This window comes from Lycium barbarum, chromosome 8, assembly GCF_019175385.1.
Source record: "Lycium barbarum isolate Lr01 chromosome 8, ASM1917538v2, whole genome shotgun sequence".
NCBI lineage: Eukaryota > Viridiplantae > Streptophyta > Magnoliopsida > Solanales > Solanaceae > Lycium > Lycium barbarum.
Genome location: NC_083344.1, coordinates 11,045,424 through 11,056,048, shown reverse-complemented (window position 1 = coordinate 11,056,048; position 10,625 = coordinate 11,045,424). Strand labels below are relative to the sequence as shown.

The 10,625-nt window shown below is 40.7% G+C and overlaps 1 long non-coding RNA gene across 1 annotated transcript; it reads right to left on the bottom strand.

Moving 5' to 3' along the window:
• Positions 1–3,262: 3,262 nt before the first annotated feature.
• On the bottom strand, positions 3,263–10,135 carry LOC132605921 (uncharacterized). Its single transcript, XR_009569501.1, has 4 exons — positions 4,939–10,135; positions 4,723–4,852; positions 4,201–4,643; positions 3,263–4,120 (listed from the first exon to the last, which is right to left on the bottom strand). It is a non-coding gene; the product is annotated as an uncharacterized LOC132605921 (long non-coding RNA).
• Positions 10,136–10,625: the final 490 nt, after the last annotated feature.

Here is a 10,625-nt window from a genome sequence, read left to right as displayed (position 1 = left end):
CTACTTACTCTTGGTGTTGGAAAAAGGTTGATGTGGCTGAGTTTCTTCAAATATAAGGTATGTTATTCATCCCATCTCTTGTGTTGAGTTTATTTGAAGGTCTAGCAAGCTTTAAAAATGAAAATAGTTATGGAGGAAGGGTCATAAAGTGTTGTGTTGTAGTTGTTGTGTTTATGGGTTGTTTTGAACATGTTGTGGCCGTGTGGATGGACTGATTTATGCGTATAAAAATTGTATCTAACATTGTTGGTGTGTTGATGAGATTATACTCCTTGAAAGGGATGGAAGGAAGTGTATATTGTTGTTGTATGTTGAAAAACATCATGTGGGATGTTTATGGAATATATTGGTATGAATAATGGTGTTGTTGATGTTTGTATTATTGTTGTTGTTGATTGGTTGCTGAATTGTAATTTTGGGCTAGGCATATAAACAGGGGAAATGCTGCCGAAATTTCGGCAGATTATAAATGAATTTATTTGAAGGACTAAGACAAACGTATAACGATGAGTCTAATGATTGTGTAAATCCTCTTGAATGTAGACTAGCGAGCTTGGACAAATAAGCGTAGCTAATAGGAGGTGGAACAGGTATGTAAGGCTTATCTTTTCTTTCTTTGGCATGTCCTAGAGGTAAGTAAGATACAATATGCAACTTGGGGTAACTCTACTCTTTAGTTCCGAGCTTGTTTACGATTCTCATTCACTTCTTGACACTCGCATACTTGGTATAATCGAGTCTATTGTATGATTGAATAGCGAGCAAAGCATAAAGAGTCTCTATTCCTAAAAGGGTTCTATAAGGATTAATGTCCCTAACTTTCATAGGCGGTCTCGGATTGCTCTGAAACGTTCCTAGAGGTTTCTGTAATGAATAACGTCCATAACTTTCTTATACTAACTCAGATTGACTCGAAACGTGTTTATGATCCTTCAAGTGTCGAGTAGTGTACTTACCTATTGAGTCCCAAAAGTTGATTTATATGCATATGGTTTCTCACTACTCTGCTCGTGCATGCCTCAATATGTCCTTCACTGAGTCCCGGGCCAGGACACGTTCTCGTGCGTATTTCACTGCATTGTTCACCGAGTCCCTCACTAGAGGGCCGGGACACGTTATATGTATATGTATATGATGATATGATAAAATGATGACATGATGATACGCGGATGGCGGCTAGGATGGCATATGATGACTCTATTCACCGAGTCCCTCACTAGAGGGCCGGGACACGTTATATGTATATATGATATATGATGTTGATATGCATGATTTTCATTTCATAAGGCAAGTGTATTGATGTTTTTAAAAGTCATACTTGTTTCGGGCAAGTCTCCATTTTAGTTATGATCCTCTTTACTGTATTTCATGCCTTACATGCTCAGTACATATTCCGTACTGAACCCCTTTCTTCGGGGGCTGCGTTTCATGCCACGCAGGTGTATACAGACGAGTAGAGGATATTGCTAGAAGATGATCCAACTGGATTGACGAGCTCCATTTCCTTCCGGAGTGTCGTCGAGTCAGAGTATCTACGTTGTGGTATATAGCATGTTAGAGACTTTGCAGATGGAGTCACGTATATAGGATGTCAGTCTTGTAAGCGGCTCTGCAAGCCGACGTACCATTATGCATTATGTTACAAATTCCATATGATTACAGATTTTACTTGACTTGAGAACGACGAAAAGAATTGTTTTGACAAGTTTTTATTATGCATTTCATTTCGTAACTTAAGAGTCCAGTGAGGTTATGAACATAACGAGAACTAATGGGGTTCGCTCGGCTCTGAGTATGGGGTCGGGTGCCCATCATGCCCTATCAAGATTAGGGTGTGACACCTAGAGTGTCTACAGGCCTCAAAATACCTAAAGAAGTACCCCTCGAATCCGCTGTTGTTTGTCAGGCCGAAGGTAGAAGAACCCCGGTTAATCTATTTGGTCATTTCAGAGGTCACGGTAAGTGCTGAGTTGATGCACTAAGAAAAAAGCACACAATTATCTTCCTATTTAGGTAAAAAGGCCTTATTCAAGGCCGAGACGCATTACCCGAAAGTCAAAAAGGTGGCCCTGGCTCTAACGGCTCAAAAACTGAGACCATATTCCCGATGAAGACCTGATCTGTGCAGTGGTGACGTTCACTTCGTAGACCACCTTGCACGAACTCGAGACCCTCACGGGGGCAAGCTGGGAACCAGCTGGGAATGTCCGTACCAGATCATAGAAACCGCTGAAGAGTGATCTCACATTTTCAAGAACAAATTCAGAAGGGAGTTGAAGAACGACTGGAACGCCAATCGCCTGAAAAGGTTCTGCCTTTGAAAGCATGTTCCTACCCGAGGTATGTCTCTGAGCTTCGGCACTATCCATCTTTGGTTAACTTGCTTTCTCTCCTATACAGGTACTGGCGAGGTCGAGATCACATCGTCACCTGAAGAGATGGATAAAGATATGCATTGCAACCTTTCCCGACAAGGTGGTTTACAAGGCCACAATTCAAGAGCTTACCGGCTCGTGCCCCGACATCTGCATCCTCGAGATTTCGCACCCTAATGTCGGGGGGAAGGACGGGCCCAAGTGTTCAAAACATGAGGTCTCCCTGAGGATGAACCCAAATAGACTGGGACTGCTAGCAATCACTGCACCTGCTTGGTTCCCATTTTGTTGTCATTTTTGTGAAAACCCGGAGGGAATTATGTATCAATATGACGAGTCGTCCCTCATAATCTCAGAAACGAAATAAGAATCTCCACTTATTTTCGATTGTTATTAGAAAAGAATTCTTTGCTTAAATTTCTGAAAACGTCCGGGGCAAAATCGAACTCGAAAGTCGCACGGCTCAGCAAACCGCTTCTAACACACGACATAGCCATAGAGCCTCCGAGCGTGCAGGTTCCATGAACCTTTGTGCCATTAAATGGGGTCGAGACGTCCTCCCCATCAACACCGAAAAACAAGGGCCCTCCTTCATTGCGAATTGGATGTTTATATCCCCAATATCGCGAAAGTGTTTCCAGAAATGACATTCTCGGATTGTGTTAGGAATGATGAACTCAAACACAAAACGCAAAACATGTAGGCGTACACCGGTCATCATGCCTCAGCTTAAAGAAACAAACACTCGAATATTAGCATAGTTCCTGTAGACGGGCATAGCGGTCACGCCTCGACGGTTAAGTGCAAAATAAAGAGACAGTAGGTCGTTTTATGATCATAATTGTTGCAAAAACAAAGCGCATGTCAAAGCGTAGAAGTTGAGACCGAAAAAACAAACTGATGATTATCATTAAACGGGGAACAAAGAGAGCGTATAGGCTCATACAAAAGGGCACGCAGGCCTTAGAAATTCCAAAAGAACGAAGCACAAAAATTCAAAACTAAAGTTAAAGAGACACACAGGCCCTGAAGTATCCACTAAAACAAACAACCCGAAAAGTCGCAACACCGAAAGCTAGTTATCTTCCCAAGGCATGCTAGATAAAGCCTCTGAACCAATGTCCAGAGGATCAAGACTTACAAAGCTAAGTCGGGGGGAGGGGGGGGGGAGGAGGGGAAGCATCTTCAATATCGTAAGAACTAGCGGAGGCATCGAAAGAAGGGGCGTTTCATCATGAAGATCGCTCATATACGCCTCAGCCGCGCCCAATTCCACCTCCGCATCTATCAAAGCCTCCCTCCTCGGTGCCTTGTAAAACCTTGTGTCCGGGGTAGATGATGGTATGATCCTGAAGCAAGGAGGCCCTTCGCTGCTCGGCCTTTCGGTGAAGCACCAAACTCTGGTACTGGGCTATGAACCAGGCACGGGAAGTTTTAAGGGCTTGTATCTGCCCCCGAGCAGCGTCACGCTCAGCCTCCACCCAGTCCAACCTATCCCGCAGCAACTGACGAGTCGTAGTCAGAATTCGGAAGGCATTCTCCCGAGTCACCATAGCTTGCTTGGCTTCGTCCCACTGAAGCTCCAAAGTAGTCTTCATAGCCCGAAGACCTCTATTCTCTGTCCGGAGCTGGGCGAGATCATCCTGGAGCCGCTGGTTCTACTCTGTCAGCCTTTTCATATCACGAGACGGAGAACGAGGGGCTCTCTTAAAGAGCTTGAGGGCAGAAGAAACGGTGGTCTGACCCTAGAAAAGGACAAACATGAAAACTTAATGCATGCGTTTACTATGGACATAATTAATAAGGCGTAGAGGATGCGTGGTACCTGAAGAAAAATACTCGCCCAGTGAGTCAAGAAAGCCTCCAAACCAAGGCCTGAACTAGTAGCGAGGAGAGGTGGAATAGAAGGACCGGCGCCTGCATCCTCAATATGGGGGACATCACCCCCCACGCTCCCGAGTTGGCCTTCACTGGCTCCCGTCCCTACTACAGCCTCGGTGGAAGGGGCCCTTGTACTCCTGGCCTTGACAACCTCTTCATCACCATTCTCAACGTGGACCTTCCTTTGCATCTCTTTCCTCAGGCATTCGCTGAGTTGGCGACGCGTTCATACGCGAGAACCGATCCCCCCGGAGGAAGATGCCCCTACCTCATCTGGAAGCTCTCGCTTCCTGCTACTTCTATCCTCTACAGCCACCTCAGCGATATGAGCCGAGGCCTCCTCCAGGGAAGGCGCCTTCCTGATAAAAGCCCTTCGAGCCGGAAGACCTAACAAATGTGAAAGAATTCAGAGTAATATCCCTAGATTCAAGCAACAAGAGAATAAGGGTAAGAGAAAAACACTTACCATGACTTTTTCCTTTCCACCTATCGGAGGAAATACCTCTCCAGGTCCGCTCGGTACCCCTGGAGGCACAGAGCATGCCCATCACCCAGTCAAAGATATCAGACAAGGGTTCAGGTACAACCGGGGGTTACTGGAAGAACATGGAAAATCAAGTTAAAAAATCCACCCGAGGAAAGAAGCGGGAGAGTATGAAAAGACAAGAGAACGGATACTTACGAGCGTTGTTCCATTGCTCCGGAAGAGGGCCAAAGACGGGTTCGTAAAGGCAGTCAGTGCGCATCATCACAAACCGGTTGCACCATCCCCGGTCATGATATCGACACTTGTGATGAGGCCTCGGGAGCCTCGGAAAGTAAGGTTTATCATCCCCCCACGGAGCACCCTGGGGAATAGAGGTGGATCAGATAATCGAGAGTAAAAGGGAGGTTAACCCGGTCCGCCAGGTACTGCAAGTAGCGGACTACTCTCTAAGTTTGGGGGGCCAGTTGCTCAGGACAAATGCCATACAGGCGTCAAAAGGTCTCGACAACTTCGTGGATCGAGAGGCCAAACTCGATAGTAAAGGGATAAATGTAGACCAAAGACATCCCCGGGATATGTTGGGTAATGCTAGCACTAGCAAAGGGCGGAAATACATCAACCTCAGGCCCCCATTAACAGTCGATGTGAACTTGGGAGATTGTGGAGTCGTCAATCAAAGAACTAATACCTTTCACAATCTCGAACTGAAGATTGGCATAAAAATCCCTCTCAAAATTAAAACTAGAAGGAATGATGTCAGATGCGAGGGAACCCAAGTGTATCATTCGAGTAGTGGAAGAAGACAAGGGTCGGCGACGGATGGAGACCGCCGAAGTGGTCCCTATTGGCTCTCGCATGCTTGCAAGAGTAATGTCAAAAGATGAAGATGAAGATGTGGACGATGAAGACATTCCAAAATAGGAGGTCTAAAAGGTAAAGGTGTTAGGTTTGCATAAAGGTGAAGAATGAGAGCAAAGATGGGAAATATAAGCGTCATCACCCGCTTAAATAGTCAGTGAAAGTAATCATTAGCCTTGGGGAACGACGCGGCGTGCCTTGTCAGTGAAGCGTCTGTCTCTGAAAGAGTGACGTTGAATGAGTGACTGGATGCATTAAATGCCAACCTGACGAAGCGTTTGATCGAAGGAAAAGATGTATCGTCTTGATTCTCGTGAAAAGTTTGGGGAAAGAGCGAACTCTTCGACTTTTCGAGCTCAAGAAATTAAGGGCCCAAAAAGTGAGGGACTATCTGTATTGGGTAAAAAATGTCACCGGGTGAGTTAGAATATCCGAAGACCACAACGACTAAGGGACATACTGTTACGGTTCACTTTTATGCGGGCGCATAAAAGCTAATAAGAGGTTGTTAGTGCTCTAATTGGATTTTTGTATTTTAGAATCACCACCTAATTTATTTAAGGAAAATCGGGTTTAAAAGGGTTTATCAAGCAAGAGAAAATCCTTTTAGGACCAGAGTTCGAGGTAAGGGTTCTGGTGATCCCCTAGGGAAGGTTTTAAGCACCCTAGTATTAAGGATCTGTAGAATACGGTTGGCCTACGAACTTCAATGTGTGATTAATGTATTTACTTGCTTGAGTGTTTAATTTTCCGCAAAATATCATTCGTTTTATCATAAAACTCAAAATTTCGGCAAAAAGGTCCCTTTAGAAAATGGGGTTTTGATTTCAAAAATCCGTATAAGTGTTCAACTCACTTTATTGCCGGACTAAGACGTACTCGGGATTTCTCCCAAGTAGAGTCACTACTATTTTAGTCCTAATAAAATGAGTTTAGTACTTATAGATTTTTATTATATATATATATATATATATAATTGAAAGTTTTATTAAGTCCATTTTAATTCAGTGAAGCTCAATAAGTCAAACTTATATTCATACCCAAAACCATCTTATCTCAATTTAGTCCAAGTGAATCTCCCTTTGTTTTTATCCCTTAAGTTTTTGGGCTTTCGGCCCACAATCTTAAAATCTTTTAAGTTTAAGTCCAAAAAGGTATGTTTCTGTTTCAAAAATCCCAAGTTCTCAACTCCTAATTTTCAGAATTTGCTCAAGTGTTTGAAATGTTTTTCATCAAAATAATTTCGCCATCCAAACAGCCCTTAAGTTATTTTCCGTTTTTGACTTAGATCCAATTTAAAAGCCCAACAAGCAGTTCAGTCTTAGCAACGGCTTAAGGCCCAAAACAGTTTAAATATTTGCTATTTTATTGTCAAATTCTACAAAAGGGGCAGAGGGCCCAAATCATTTACTACTTAATTACTTTTAAAACCATTTAACCTTATCCGAAATGTCAAACCAGTTTTAAAATTTATCAAAAAGAAAAAAATGAATTAAGTGTCTATTTTCATGCAAAGTTATATTAACCGACTTTTGAAAAAAAGATTTAGGCGACTTCCTAAAATACTAAGTGTCGTTTCCTAAGTTCTAAACATACATAGGGGTTTCAATATTTATAAATGTTTTTACAAATACATATATATATATATATATACAAGTATAGAAAAATAAAGGAGAAAGTTTAGGCTGGTGGGCCTACCTAAGCCCACCAGTTAGCTATTTTCACCTATAGCTGGGCCTTCAACCATTTTAGCTTCCCTTATTCGGACTCGATCAAAGATGAGGGTTGGGCCGCTGGCCCAACAGGTTTAATTGCAGAGAATGGCCCGAGTGGCCCAGTGTTTATTTTACATGAGACACGTAAAAAGGATAAGGATTAGAGGCTATTTATGCTAAACACAAACTCATTAAGTGTGTATGATTCATATACATAAACAAAGAAAGTATAAAATGAAGTATGGATCTTAAACTAAACCAAACAATACAAAACAAAAGGCTCAATTTTAATTTAGTCCTTTACAGCAAACAAATTGGCCCAAATGCATAGGAGAGGAATATCAAAGGAGGCCCAAACATAGCAAGATACATGATTAAAACATAACAAACCCAACATGGATATTCAAATATGACCAGGCCCAAAGTATACTTTCATAGTACACAGAACCTAAAATTCAGGATTTTTCTAAGTGGTATACCGTATATATATACCTAATATACAAGTTCATACATACATTAGGTATGCAGGGCTTGTATGTACTTGGTATACATTGGTACACTATCCATATACACGACTTATATTCAACAGATAACCATTAGGACTTCACAAAAAGGACTCGGTCTCATTAATCTTCATACCATGATATCTTAAAAGACACAGAAGTGATTTGAGAAGAAGATAATAGCAAGTTGCAGGTGATTTATGCTATATTCAAGATAAAGACTTAATTAGGCATGAGGACATATGGATGCTAGCTTATTAACATGGTTTATATGAAGCATTTAAATCACCGGTTGGGCAATTACCAAATTCGGGATTAAACCAAGAAAAATATGCATTTTAGTGATGTTCAGATAATGTTTGAAGGCAGAAACTATATGCAAGAGATGGTGCATTGACTCAGACTCCCATAAGGGATGGCATTGAAGCATACAACTGACCATTTATAGCATCCAGTAAAACACCAAACCCTAGGGTCCTTATGCAAATGACACTCCTCATCTAATACAGTTAAGAAGCAGATAACCATGTTCACTAAGATCACAGAATTACCTTCTTTGGACTCAATAAACTTCACATAGAGCAATACCACATAAAAAAGACTTTCACATTAGCAAAGGGGACATGTAGGCAGACACAGAAGCAAGATGACTTTGTTTCAAGCACAGAGGACTGACTTACTGCATCATACGTAATACAGTTTGCACATATACACCATATTCTCAAGTTAACAACTTTCATATTGAGCCTAAAACATGTTCATGAGTCTGAATCTGAGCCTTATTTGAACATTCAATGAGGGACACTTAATGATGTCCTAATCTAGGTGATTCAGTCTTTACTTTAAACTAATCTCTTACGTGTACATGAGCATATCAGTACCAGTTGACAGGTCCTTTAGTTTCAAAAACTCATCTTAAGTAGGAACACAACATATTTGTCAAAAAAAAAAAAACTGATCTTCCAACCAAATAAACCTTATACTAACCACATGTTGACTCACAGTTCTTTTTAAACATCATAAACCCCATCTAGATGAATAAGTAACCAGGAATACATCACCATTGATCATTCATCATGGAATAGCAGTCTTTACTAATGGATGGAGGGCACAGAGTTTAACAAAAATAGGCATTACCACTGCTAACATATTCTTAGTATAATAGGAATTTAGTCATGAAGCACATAGTGATAAAATGCAACCAGAAAGGATTATACTTAAACAGAAGATTAAACAGGTGTGGTATTAAATTAAAACAACTAACACATGCTGGGTCTTAACTAAGTAAACCTTAAACTAACAAGTATTATATAGAATCCATACCTAAATGTTCTTTATACATGATCAAGCTTATAAATTAATAACACATAATCTAAACAGGGCTACCCTCAACACACATACATTAATAGTACCTTCATTACACTACTCCACTTACATAATCAAGTTTAAAGCAGTAAACTAACTAGCAAGATCATAAACTAAACATAACCACATTATGTACTTAAACTAAGACAGGAAAATAAACTAACAATGCATACTAACCATACAATCAACAACAAACTAAGCACATAATCAATAGAAAAACAACTGAAACAGCACCAAATGCTACAAAAATAAAGAGGAAAGAAGATTACCTTTCTTAAGTGCAGCCTTGGATAAGATTTGAACTTGAAAGCTCCAATCCTCCACTCCAACACTCAGCCACACACCAGAAAAACAATTAAACTTTAAAACTTTATACTAATCGAATAATTAAAGGTCTCAAGAGTAGAACCCTAGGTAATTCGATTTTTGTGAGTATATTGATATTTCAGTATGCTCAAGTTGTTCAACAATGTGAATTGGGGGTTCTTTATATAGAACCCCAAAAATCCTCAAAACCCTAACTTAGCCGATGTGGGACAAATGCAAATTTCTCAGAATTGGTTCCTCACATCTCACTCAAGGGCTGAGATTCGACTAGAAAAAAAAATAAACGGTCCGATTTGACCAAGAAATGGGTCAATCCCCTCAGTTCTTCACGAACCAATAGGGGTTGAAGATTTCAAATGAATAAGAACAAAAACAATTAAGGATTTCAGTCCATTGTGAAATGCAGAAAGAGCAGAAAAAGTAAAAAGGAGACGAAGTAATACCGTGTTTGGGTCGAGATTCGGTGGTTTTGGTTGAGAAATGGCAGAGAAATAAATACTCTTGCCATTCTCAGCCTTACAAAGGACCGTATCATCCATGCTTGCCCACGAGGTTGCCATTTTCGGCAAATATGATGCCATGTAGGAGAGAGGAGAGAGGTGCGGCTAGGGTTTGGGAAGAGGAAATCCTTCCTCTTTCCTCTTAGGGATCGTTTGGTATTAAATGAGAGGAGATGGGGTATTACCCCTTTAATTGCCGACTTGGGCCGGGTCTTGGTCCTGTTGGACCGGGCCTAGCCAGTTTAAAAGGGGAGGGGGGATTTAATTTTTGGTATACATGATATACACACGTATACGTGCATATACATGTATATATGTGTATACGTGTGTATACTCAAGGGAAAAAATCACAAATGTGGTCACACTTGCAAATGTCTATTAATTAAACACCTTAATTATGACCAAGATTTAACTAATTAACCCGCTTAGTTAAATTAAGGCATAATTATTTATACAAAATGAATTAAATTACAATTACGACCTTAATTGACTTAAACCATGAAATTGGTTGTTTCAATTAAGGCCAGAATTGCCCAACAAATTGATTATTTCAATTGTAGTCTTAATTAATCATACAGTAAGCAGTTTATGAATTTAACCATAGTTAAACACTT